The sequence below is a fragment of the Cryptotermes secundus genome, unplaced genomic scaffold (genome assembly GCF_002891405.2).
Source record: "Cryptotermes secundus unplaced genomic scaffold, Csec_1.0 scaffold99, whole genome shotgun sequence".
Lineage (NCBI taxonomy): Eukaryota > Metazoa > Arthropoda > Insecta > Blattodea > Kalotermitidae > Cryptotermes > Cryptotermes secundus.
This window is the reverse complement of record NW_019725842.1, coordinates 2,910,512-2,922,981: the sequence shown is the minus strand read 5'-3', so window position 1 is coordinate 2,922,981 and position 12,470 is coordinate 2,910,512. Positions and strand designations below refer to the sequence as shown.

The 12,470-nt window shown below is 40.0% G+C and overlaps 1 protein-coding gene and 1 long non-coding RNA gene across 2 annotated transcripts in view; one reads left to right on the top strand and one right to left on the bottom strand.

The window, feature by feature from the left end:
* Positions 1 to 12,470, bottom strand: part of LOC117282246 — a 537,046-nt gene that overhangs the window by 391,784 nt on the left and 132,792 nt on the right. The window contains exon 2 of the long non-coding RNA XR_004512926.1: positions 10,218 to 10,321. This is a non-coding gene — a long non-coding RNA (uncharacterized LOC117282246). The remainder of the gene's footprint in view (positions 1 to 10,217; positions 10,322 to 12,470) is intronic.
* LOC111863630 overlaps positions 1 to 12,470 on the top strand; it is a 364,157-nt gene that overhangs the window by 218,951 nt on the left and 132,736 nt on the right. The gene's annotated exons all lie outside the window — the stretch shown is intronic.

The window sequence follows — 12,470 nt, the reverse complement described above, 5'->3', positions numbered from 1 at the left end:
CCCCCCCCCCGGAGATAAATCCCAAGGTACCCTTTGGACAGGAGCCTGAGTTGGCTTCAGGGTCGGTCAGGCCAACGTGAAGAAGATACAATTTTTTACCCTACCGGGACTCGAACTGCGACCTCTCAGTCGTCCAGTCCGTAGCCAATCGCTATACCGACTACGCTAACCCGGGTCCCTACATTTCATCTTAATAATATAAATTATTTCACATCGTACCTCAAAGAAAACACATTACGTCTCCGCTACAAAGATCAGCCAGTTACTGTTGTCAGGGAAATAATTGTAGGTTAATAAAAACAATTAATAATCCGAGCGGTGTCCTCAGTCACCCAAACACGTTTAAAATATATAACTACAGAACCAAGCAATACATCGTAACAATGCCAATAATAAATTATATGGAACCCTTAATAAAAAATTATCTGAAGCCTAAGTACATGGAATGAACTACCTTTATGAGCAGACGATAATGATTCAATTGGTAATTAAATTGGTCACATCTGAATATGATTATAAAAGTCCATGCAGAAAAGGACATAGTTTAAATTTAAAATGAAAATACAACTGTTCACCAGCCAATAATTTCGAAAAATTTAGAGACGTTATTTAAGACAACACAAATAATATAAATAAATAAAACAACTGACTGTATTAAATATTAATAATATTAGCACCAACTGCATTTTATTTTGGTGACGTCATAGAAGTATAGTCTTTTAAACACTGTATACTGAATCTGTTAATTACAAGTACAAAGGCGAAGATGTCTATTTAATCTATTTTTGAAATAGGTCTGCGTGAGATATTTCTGCATTTTTGCAATTGAATACTTCATAAAACTTCAGCATAAATTAAATAAAAGCAGAATCCTTTGTTTTCATTAAAGCTGAAAGGAGCAGGTCCTGTTGTGATATCAAAGCGACTGCTAATGCCAGTTATGTCCCCTTCATATAACACACGGTCGTAGTTGCGGGCTAAGTCATGAAAGGAATATTTTATTGGAATTATTGAAAAAGGATTTGCAAATAATAGGACTGGTATTCATTAAGAGAAGTATGGCGTGTTTTCTGAAATATTGGATTCCAGCCAGCAGTACGAGAAGCAGGAATAAATAATATCGACTGTATAAACCCACAGATATGCACTGCAGCCGTTAAATCCTTAGATTCATTGCACATAAATTCTTATTAAATATTCTACTTCATCACACATAATCTCTCATGTATACATGTATTTGTTTTATGCTTTTTCTTTGGTAAACATGTCTCTAGAATCATAGCGTTGTGTATCACTGGGGAAACAGTAGTGACGTCATATCTGACTAGCATTAGGGATCGCATGTGACTGGAATCTAAGTCTTACTTCGGACGATGATTTAGTTACTTTGGATTTCTGCCTTCTTTTCACGTAAGTTCTTAACATTTACCCATGGATAACTTTTCCACTGCTTGTACCTGTTCTCACGGTCTTTTCGCTTGCGGATTTTCTTATGTTTCCTTCTACCCTGAAGATGGAGGCGAAACGTTCCTCCGAAACGTCGGTTAACACTACATCTACACGGTGCCACATCCCAGAAGACTGCTTTCTTCATAGTCAGCGCCGTGAAAACCTCATATCTTACAACTTTTTCACTGTCCTCTGGAGTCATAATTTTATCACATCATTTTAGATACTATAATATAAGACGCTGATTTAACATCGTATAATAACCAAATAATAGACCGTTTGATGAACCTCTGACGAACTGTTTTGTAGTCATAAGAACTGTCAAACCTCATACTTCTTCATACATGAAACATTTTAGCTCGCTAATATAAACAGGCCGATCACAATGACTGCGCACTCTAAGGGATGAAATGCCTTCGCTTGCTCGAACGCTGAGATCGTGAGTTCGAATCCCACTCAAAGCAAGGATGTTTGTCTGCGTTTATTCTGTGTTGTGTTTGAGTAGGTAGCGGCCTTGAGACGGGCTGATTCACCGTCCAAGGAATCCCACCGACTGTCTCAGATTGAGAAACTGAGGTGATACCTAAAGCTCCAAGTGGGAGTGAGGGATAGATGTCGGACGGACGGACGGATGGGTGGGTGGATGGATAGATGAAGTGTGAAAGTGCGGACAAGGTTTAGGAGAGAAGCCAATTACGGGCTTCTTCAGCTTCCATTGAAGACATGCCTTTTTTTCGCGAATTCAGTTAACTATACACGGCTTGAATTAGACTGTATTATCGTTAAGGCCCTGTATCGGACTCGGCTGATGTTCGCGGAAATCATTCTCAGGTCCAGCAGCGAATTCAATCAGGCAAACTGTAAAAATAACAGATTCTATGGTATCGACCGATTGCTTGTCTTGTTACCACAAAAACAGATCTCAAAACTAGGTCCTCGCTCGGACAAATTTTGCAAAAACAATATGATTCGATCGAACGCTGTATTCAGTCAATCGATTTTGAGAATGAGGCTGAACCTGTGAATTGTTATACATAAAAACGTACGGATTTGAATAGCATCATTATCATTGTTTCAAACCCCGATATAAGTAGGTCACCTTCAGGAAGACTAAATATACACCTTATTTCAAAGTAATTTAATGTAGCAGTCATTTATTGTCTTTTTAGTTGGTCACCAAATTACTTGCTTTCGCTTACCACGAATGTTTGCCGTCCCTTGCTGGACCGGACCTTATGCACATTTAACCCGCTTCACATCCTGAAACTTATTTAACATCGATTTTGATACTGCACTCTCATCTTTAGGTATTTAATAAAGTGTCATGTTCAAAGCAATTGAATGAGGTTTCACGACGCTGAAACGTGATATATTTCACCACATTTCACTGACTAACAGAAGCTTATAACCCTGGAAATTCTCCTCACAAGAGCTCTGCACTATAGACTTTCTACATCACAGTAGTGTATTAAGGTCGGCAGTCCGAGCTGTAAACTGGAGAAAGGCTAGTCCCTCCAGGTCAACCTCAAAGCTCTGCAAACTCCCAATTACTGCTTGAAAGACTGGAGACCCTCAAAGAACATCTCGGGAGGTTGTCACATTCCCAAAAGCTGCAGGCGCTAACGGCATCTCAATAGTGAAAGCGGAGACTGGATTCATTTCATGCTGCCAATATGACGTTCGATTCATTTCATGCTGCCAGTCTGACGTACTGTCCTACACAAATATCAGTGATAAAATGAAACAGACGTTTGCAGGTACTGCAACTTAAGGGTACTTAAGACACTTAGCGATAATGTAAAAGGAATCGAAGTTCTTCCTAACTGTAACAATGAAACATCAACTGTTCTGATTTCCAACTTAAGTCTAAAACATTCCTCTTCTAAGTTCTAGATATGTGTAAACGAGGGATTTTAGTACAGTTGAAGCGAAATAAATTCAATAAAGCTTCACTCCATGATGCAAGGGCGAGAATTTGTGCACTTCGAAACATCCTAACCCTTCAATCCCAGCTTCATTACTGTGCCCAGAAATGAATGCAATTTGGCATTCTATAGAGCGAGTTTAATCCAGTTCACGTGTTGACACCTCTCTGTCTCACCTGTCAGTCCATCGGACACACTTGTCAGATGGGCGACGATGACTACCTGACAGGTTCTCACGCGCGATGCCGACAGGCCGAACAAGTTGCCACACATTAGTGCGCAGGTGAGGGAGGCAACACAATAAAATATAGACTATGCCGCTTGTTATCCTGAAGCATTTCATGGCTTTTCCCAGTCCCTCCAGCATAATGGCATGATGCAAGTTTTCCGTAACAAAATTAGACCCAAATAACTTCTGCAGTTAATGCGGTGTGACTTGATCTTTACAATTCAAAACACCAGGACCGAGTCGTCATTTCCTCTTAATTTATGTTCGCTTCTTTCTTATTCTTCTTTCTTCTTTCTTCTTCTTCTTCTTCTTCTTCTTCTTCTTCGAGTCGCGATAACTCGATCAGTGTAGCGATTAGACTAACGTGGATGATTGTGGAACCGGGGTTTGATTCCTGCCAGGAACAAAAGATTTTTCTCTTCTCCATAGCGTCCAGATCGACTTCGGAGCTCACCCGGTCCCCTATGGAATGAGTACTAGGGCCTACTTCCACTTGAATAAAACCGTCAGGGAACTAAAGATAACCACTAACCCCTTCTAGTGCTTATGTTATGAACGGTTTTAGTGAGACCCCCACTCCACATACGTCTTCCTCGAGCACGACTATCTTCCTACATCTTATTTTCTTCTTATCCCATTTCCTCTCCCATCTTCTCCTTCATCTTCTACTCACATGTTTCGTTTTCTCAGTTCCTTCTTTTCTTACTTTACACCCCAGCCCCATCTGCCCCATCATGTTATCGTATTCTGCCTTTGCTTCTTTTTCTGCTCTATCTCCTCTTACCCCTTCTATTCATCTTCTTCTTATATTATTCTTCCTTCCAGTCCAAAAGTCCTTCTTTGTCTTCAATACCATTACCCACACAACTGTGCATTCAGGGTCGGTCTTGAAACCAAGAGACATCGGCTCTCCCACGTCCTGTAAGGACTCCTGTTGGCCATGAGATGGAACAGACATCTAGTCGGCAAATTTATGAACACACAGATCACAACTGTTCCTTTCCAAATATTCCGAAACTGAGCTGTAAGAATCTGTCAAACCCGGTGACTGTGGTCTCAGGGAGACGAGGTGGAATTTGACGTCATTCCCGAGGTGGTTATGAAGGCTTCTATCATCTGGAATATAACTTCGGCTAGTCCGGTGAAAGTGAGAAAATATTTTGGAGGATCTTGTCGCCTATGCATTCAGGTTCGAAGAAGGAAGCAAGAAACAAGTCTGAAGCAGACAACTATGCTTGCTACCTGTTTCATGCTGGTTTCTTGCTTGCTTTATTCTTTATTCTTCTAAAAGCAACACAGTAAAACTGTATAAACAGTAAAAACAACACAGCACGCTACGCACAAAGATAGGACAACAAGAACTACCTTCCCAAGAAAGACAGGCGGCACAAGTTCGGCCCCGTCAAGAGAAACGAAAGGACAAGGGACACGAAACAATTCGGTTAAAGAATTTTAACTTAATAACAAACAGTTAAAAAAAAAACTTTAATGCATCAAGGAAAGTTGCTACAGTTGTTATAAATTTGGATTTTGTATAAAGTATATTACAAATATTATATATTTATGTATTTTAAAAATCAAAACACCCAATGTAATAGTAGTTTTAAAATGTATTGATGTTCCCTCTGATGATGGTCTATAGGGACGGAAATATGTTAGGGCGCTAAAACGTGAAGTAGTAAAAGCTTCAACAGTCACACTGGACGGAATTGTTTTATCATTTGTAATAACAAAACTGAAGAAGCGTTGAGTTCACTCCCCTTTAAAAATTTATACCTGTTTAAAACTGTAATTACTAAACTTTAAGAAAATTCGAGAGGAAACTTCCCTAGCACAGCGGGTTACAGTTTCCAGAGCAATTATTTGAACACACAAAATATGTTGCACAGTTGGGGTCCCTTCTTTGACCAAGACCGCCTGAAGAAAGAACGCATCCTACAAATTTATACTAATCGCATTCTGAAACAAACCCAATAAATAGCTTGATTAATAATGTAATAATATGTACGACTACATGGGATTTACTCACTAGAAATAATATTCAATATTATTGGATTTATGAGCGTGTTCCTTTTTATTGCATGAATATTGAATTTCTTTTTAACGCTTCATCAAAACTGAACAATAACAGAACACTCTCTTGGATATATAACATACACGTCGTACAGTTTGTGTTTAATTTAATTTCCTGAACTGTACAGACAACAATGGAGGCAATTCATGCTCCAGTGAGTAATTAGGATGTGGTTAGTCTTGCGTCCAATTAGCTTTGGTAACAATAACGCGCAAACTCCACACGTGGATGGACTCGGACGTCACGACATCAATTACGCATTACCCTTAAACACAATTTGTCTCTGCTGATCGAAGGGGTTTGTTACAATTCTGATAGCACAGCTCTGTGGGTGTGTTGGGTCTCTACTAAGTAAATCATGTACATTGAAACTTGTTCGTAACTCAATATTTGTCCTAATTCAGAAATACACTATGTCATGAATATAGTGGATTTTATAGCGAAGTGGAGTGTTTACTAGTACCAGAAAGCGAAGTGCAATCACATAACAAATGTTTGTGATGAATTCATCAGTGGATATTCCAATTCGCTGGACAAGAGATTTCAGAATTTCTCCTCACTCTATGAGCTGAGCGTATTGGATATATCAAAGATACGGACATACAGGCTACAGTATTCTCCATAATTAACTGCAGCTACGAACATAATTCTCGTTTCATTTACGAAAATTTTGAATAGAAAATGTTTACATATCAGTTGCACAGCACTGTTGAACAGGTCCTAAAAAGGAACTAAGGATTAAAAGAGATGAGGCGAAAATAATGCAAGAACTGTTGAGCTACAGAAACAGCCGTTGCTAAGTAATACACGCATGCAACAACAGAGCAACCTGTGTTTTCTATGCTGTCGGTGCCACTCAACAGTAAAGAGCTGTTTTTTCTGTGAGTGGTCTGTGCGAAGGCTACAAGGCGAAGTCCGCTTGTAGCTAGTTCAGTTGAATTAGACTAGAGAGTTGAAGTCACCCACGAAAAGTTAGTAGTTGAAGAAGAATTAGAAGTCAACCTGTGAAGACTGTGAACTGAAGACTGTAGTACAGTAATGCTGGAGTGTGAGAATTAGTGAGACCTAGAGTTCCTGTGCTACAGATCCCTTGCCAGGAAAAGGATAGTGAAAACCAGTGGAAACAGACTGAGGAGATTAGCGTGGAGTGATTTGTAGTGTGAAAATCAGTAACAGTTTTATACTTGTTTGCAGTTACGACCTGTGAACGGTTAATAAATCGATTCAGCAATTCAAACCCCGTCTTCAGTCTCTAACACGTGTGTCAGTATAAATATTTTTGTATGTATATTACAACAAATAAATGTAATATACTGACTCCGAAATATTAAAATAATGGTACTCAGAATTTTCATAAGTGACCAGTTTCCACAAAATCTCATCTTCTATTGGAGCCAACATATTCCCTAGATGTATTGTGACTTTCATGTTCCAATTCTATTCGGGGCCATCCAAAGGGGTTGCAGAATGTTGGCAGTTTGTGAAGTATAACTTATTATTCCGAGAGGGACCTCACGGACTTCATCGAAGATACAAAATAATGTATAAAATTGGGTGTAGATATTGTTACACGTAAACCCACTGCTAGGTAGCGTGTTGGTAAACAAGTTCCGCGAAGACAGATTCTTGGTAAACAGTCCGTTGCTAGGTTACGCAACGATAAATGAGGTTGTGTTTTCTATACGGTTTGCGCCAAGCAACAGTTGAATAACGGGGTTATGCAATTCTTTCTAAGCAACGGCTGAGTATGCATATATCCGCGTATCGGACCGTGATATGAAAGCGGTGACGTCATCAACAATAGAGACGGTGTTTTCCGTGGGGTCTGTGCAGAGTGCTTATAAGAGAAGGGAGTGACAGAATTCGTTCGGGGCAGTTACGAATCGGTCATAAGCCGGAGGAGTGAGTCCAGAAGAATTTTTAGTTTCAAGGTACCAGAGCGACTGAAGGCGAAATAACAAGAAGACTTCATAGTGAGTTGAAGTGCTGAGATCCATTGCTAGGAGACGACTAGTGAAGACGGAGAATCCTAGTGCGTGTGCAACGGTGAACGGGGAAGTGTGTAAATTAGCGATAGCGCTGTATTTAAGTGTGATTACGAGAACTTGTAACCAAGGTGCTAATAAATCCAATCATCCTATCTAGAACCCGTTATTTTCGTCACGCGTGCCTCCCTACTCTAATCTACGTTACATAATTGAGTTATTTACGAATAATGTAAAAAATAGGATCAATGATCGAAAGCTCATTTTACACCTATTTCGAAAGAAGAGCCCCTTCTCGGAAAGCAACAGATGCTGAGCTCCGCAAGGAATCCCACGCATTTTATGGAACCTGATGTTCAACACCTTATTCACCGGAAGCCACTATTAGTCCCTCGCATGAGCCACATGAACACCCTCCCCACCATAACAGCAAGATGTTTTAAAACAGTTTATATTAAGGTACAGTCCCCTTGAAAATCCAGTAGCAGTTTATTGTGCATTTCGAAGTATGGGATGAAAATAACAATTTAATTTCTTATAAAAGAACTTCCGCTGAAAACGGTAATTGAATATGGACATATCTCGCATTTTTATATTCAGAAAATTTCTGGGAATGCGAGACGAAATTAGAGTGTTCTGTTCAGGTGGTCGTTCATAACTACGTCATAAAATTGCGTTTCAAAATTCGTTTTCGACAGTTACTGCTTTGATCTTGCGATCAATTTTACATAGCGCATTTAATGTTTGATTAGAAAGCCAGGGAACCATAGGATTCAGGGTAACATTTTAATCTCTGGCTTGTGCGTGTAACAAGAACCTGTATGTATGTTATTTTAATGAAAGTATGGAATATTTATACATCGAAGCTTAAACGATCTCATCACTGATTCTTAAAGAACAGATACCTTCATACTAATTCTACAGCAATAAAGAGAATGAAGGCCTGCCAATGGAAGCAACGGATACTATTGCGAAGCCGTTACTTATTAATGAAAAAAGTCGGCAGTATTTCATAGCGAGCACATGTTACTGCCTTCGAAATTCCTGGTGTAAAAATGTGAAATGCACATTGCGTTACGTGTACATATGAAATAGGCCTAAGATATATGTATGTTCCAAACAGTTTTGTGTAGTATTAACCCTCTGAACTTATAGTGGGCGTACTAGATAGCCTCACAGGGAATCTTCAAGGTTATGGATTCAGTCAGGGTAACGTGAAATGGTCGCGACCTTCAAGTCTCATACCATAGTTTTTAACCTTCTTCAACCGCAGCATCCCTTGGTCCTAGAGTGAAATACCACCTACTGGTATCCATTTTGAGGGGAAATACAATTTTAATCTCAAACTAAGTGTTCTCGTGAATTATAACAAAGACAAGACAGTACTTTTCTCATTTAAATAACAATCTACCGTATTTACGCATGTATAGGCCGCAGCACAATTTTCAGACAGAAATTATAGAAAAAATAATTTTCTTGGAATATTATTTCAGGAGTATTACACCCTGTATTACTAATTATGAATATAATTTTTTTAAATGAAGTGTGATTTCGAATATTTCGAATATAAGCCCCACACCAGTTTTCTTCTTGAATTTTTGGCAAAAAATGTGCGGCCTATACATGCGTAAATACGGTATTTTTTATGCACATAGAATATCGTACATAAGAGAGTTATCAAGATCTTATTTTAAGCCATCTGACAATGTCTGACACGCATTTCACGCACCCCTGGCGTAGAACCCCTCTATTAGACTCTATGCGTATTGGGCAGACTTGCATGTTTGTGCGTGCTGTTCCATTTCCATGAACGAAGCCCAGTAATCTCCTGGTAAGTCTGGATGCACCATGTGACGATCATTTTGGAGTTGAATTATAACTTTGCTTACTTCAAGAACACGAAGCCGGACCGAGCGAAATACACTAACTACTGTGAGAGAAGAAATATTAGCAAGCTACCTGGGGTTAAACATGAAGACGGGTGCAGATTAATATTTGTTAATCACATGGAATTCAAAGCGTCTCTGCCGTTACGTTGCCAACGCGCTTCAATATTTTCGTGGTTAATATCATATGTAGGGACATAACACTGAGTCGATGGGAGAAGTTGCAAGCCTATGGAAGTCCTTGTTATGGTTGAATGTACGAACTGTCCACATACACCAACACTAATTCTGCATTCTATTCGCCGAGTAATTGGTCTAGAAGTAACGATCCAGACTTGCATTAAGTAAGTGTCCGGTCCAAATCTCGGGTCTGGTTACCGGATATACTGACCGGCTTTCCTTAGTCCCTCCAAGCAAATTCCAGAATCGTGCCTTGTTTGGGCCACGTAGAACCTTCCAAATTATTTGGAATTCATCTGTCGTCAATCATCCTACCTTCCGTAGCTATACAATCCAGATACTAAGCGTAGTAAAATAACCCATAAGAAATAATATGTCAGACATACTACACATAGATACAAGATGGCGCACGAAATGAGCCAGAATTTGATTTAGTATTAAATATTCAACCATGCAATGAACGATGATTTGTAACATTGTAACACTTACAGTAGATCATGGAGATTAGTTCTTACTCTTCCAGGACGCGCTATTGTCACGCTGTTCCTTCTCGTGCGCCAGTTTACACAAGATGGCTGACAAAGGAAGACTGTCTGTAACAAAACGCATAAAAACATTGTTGTTCATTGCTAAAACAAGAAGTGCTGGGGGTCACACACAAATATATCAATTGTCTGGAGTAATAATAAGGGCTGGTGCAGGTTAATCTCGACCCACAGACATTCTGCACAGAACATGGGCTTCACCTTACACCTTGTCAGGTGTAGGGGTGACTGTCAAACGGGGTATGGATTGGATGATCGGATTTATTGACATGTTATACACGTCACTCATAACTAGAAGTAATACAGCACTACCTTTATTCTCCGCTTTTTACAGTTCACTGCTGCAAACACTAGACTCTACTATCCGTGTACTGGCAACGGATTTCAACACAGGAAATATAACAGTCTCAATGATGCTAAAGCACATATGAAGTCTTCTTTGCACATCCTAATTCCTTTCTTACCATTTCTTATCTGTCATCTGTGGCTGCCGTTTGAAGTGACTCCCTCAGTTTACTCAGCAGGTCTGAGATCCTCGTTATATAGCCTCGGGACGATCCCAAAAGAAAACGTTTCCTAACAATTACTCGACTGTTACAGAAGCTTGTTTACTTCGCCGTTGCATAGAAACGGCAGTTCCTCTATTGTTGCGTGCTTGTCCATTTCCACAGGAACCTGGTTACCGAGTCGTTGCCTAACAGTGTACTATTTCAGCTGTCAGGCGTCATGTCACAATATTTTAAACGTCAGTATTACAGAAAACGGCAGATAACTGAGCAGAGTGACATGCTAGAGGATGAAGGCCGAGGTTTGATTCCCGGTATGATCAATTATTTACGTCATCGTCACGACACTCCCCGTCCACGCAGTTTCTAATTCTGTTCCGCAGGTTGTATCGAGAAGAACAAAGGGGCGTGATAGCAATGCTAACAACTTCTCCTCTTTTAATGAGCAGATCTACACTGCAAACAATTTTACTTCCAATTCCTTTACATGCCTAGTAACGTAATGCTTCAGCAACACGGAACCGTTAATAGGCAATGGTTAACATGAATCTACGAGTATTACTTTTCCCACATAAGAGCAAACGAAATCGCTGTACTTGTGTCAGAAAGCTGTGAAAGAGAAATATCATTCTCGTGTACGGGAGACTAAAAATATTGTGACATGTTGCGCAAAGGAGAACTCCCCCACCAGCAGTGACGTGGCGGGTGAGTCAGCGCTCCCCTCCCCCTCCTCCGCACGGTAACGTAACGGTGACGCAACAGGATTGTGAGAGACGACGGTAGTAACAGCGGTTACTACCGCTAGCGTTGCTAGCAACACAGCGCCAGGCAACAAGGGTGCTTGTTACGTGGCCGTTTTCTGTACTGTCCGATCGAGGCTACATGAGGCGCAGCGAAGGCTATTCACAGTTAGTCCTGGAGCTACCTACGAGTCAGTCCTCGAGCTACCTCCGAGTTAGTTCCGAGTTAGCCAGCAACCAATCAGTTGTATCTTGGCATTTGGAGGGTAGTATTTGTGATACTGCAGATAGCAGTAATCGTAAATCTGTAATTTGGGTGATTGTAAGTGCAAATGTGAAACAAAATTCGCTATATCAAATACATCGTGAAGTTATTTGTCGCGATATACGCCCGATACGCGACAATATCAAGGACAGAGTACAATAATGCAAGACGCAAAACTAACGAGCTATCGCACAAATTCAAAGCTGTATTACGAGCACAGCCTCCGAGAGTATATCATGGTAGGCAGTGAGATACGTCAATATGTCAATATTCGAGAGGGAGATGTAACTGTACAATATTACTTAGAAGCTAATGAAAAAGATGCATCACACAGAAAGAGTCTATTCCAATATATGGTAAAATATACAGCAAACATAAACTATGTATGCAAGTAATATTTAAAGTTCAAAAGCAGTAATTATCAGCAACGTTCAACCGTTAATGGAGCTAAATTAGAAATAAACTGCAAAATTAAAGTACTTCCTACACCGACCAGCCAATGTCAACAAGGCATAGGTACTTGATGTTGAAGTTGTTTCGTGTACTAGTTCATATTTCTTCTTCTTTTCTGCTTCTTTCTTTCGTATTATGCGCACTGGCCTGTACCCATCACAATTAATTTCGAAATGTGGATCTTATAAACATAGGACTACTTGGACAGCCCTGTTGAAGGACGCTGCCCATAT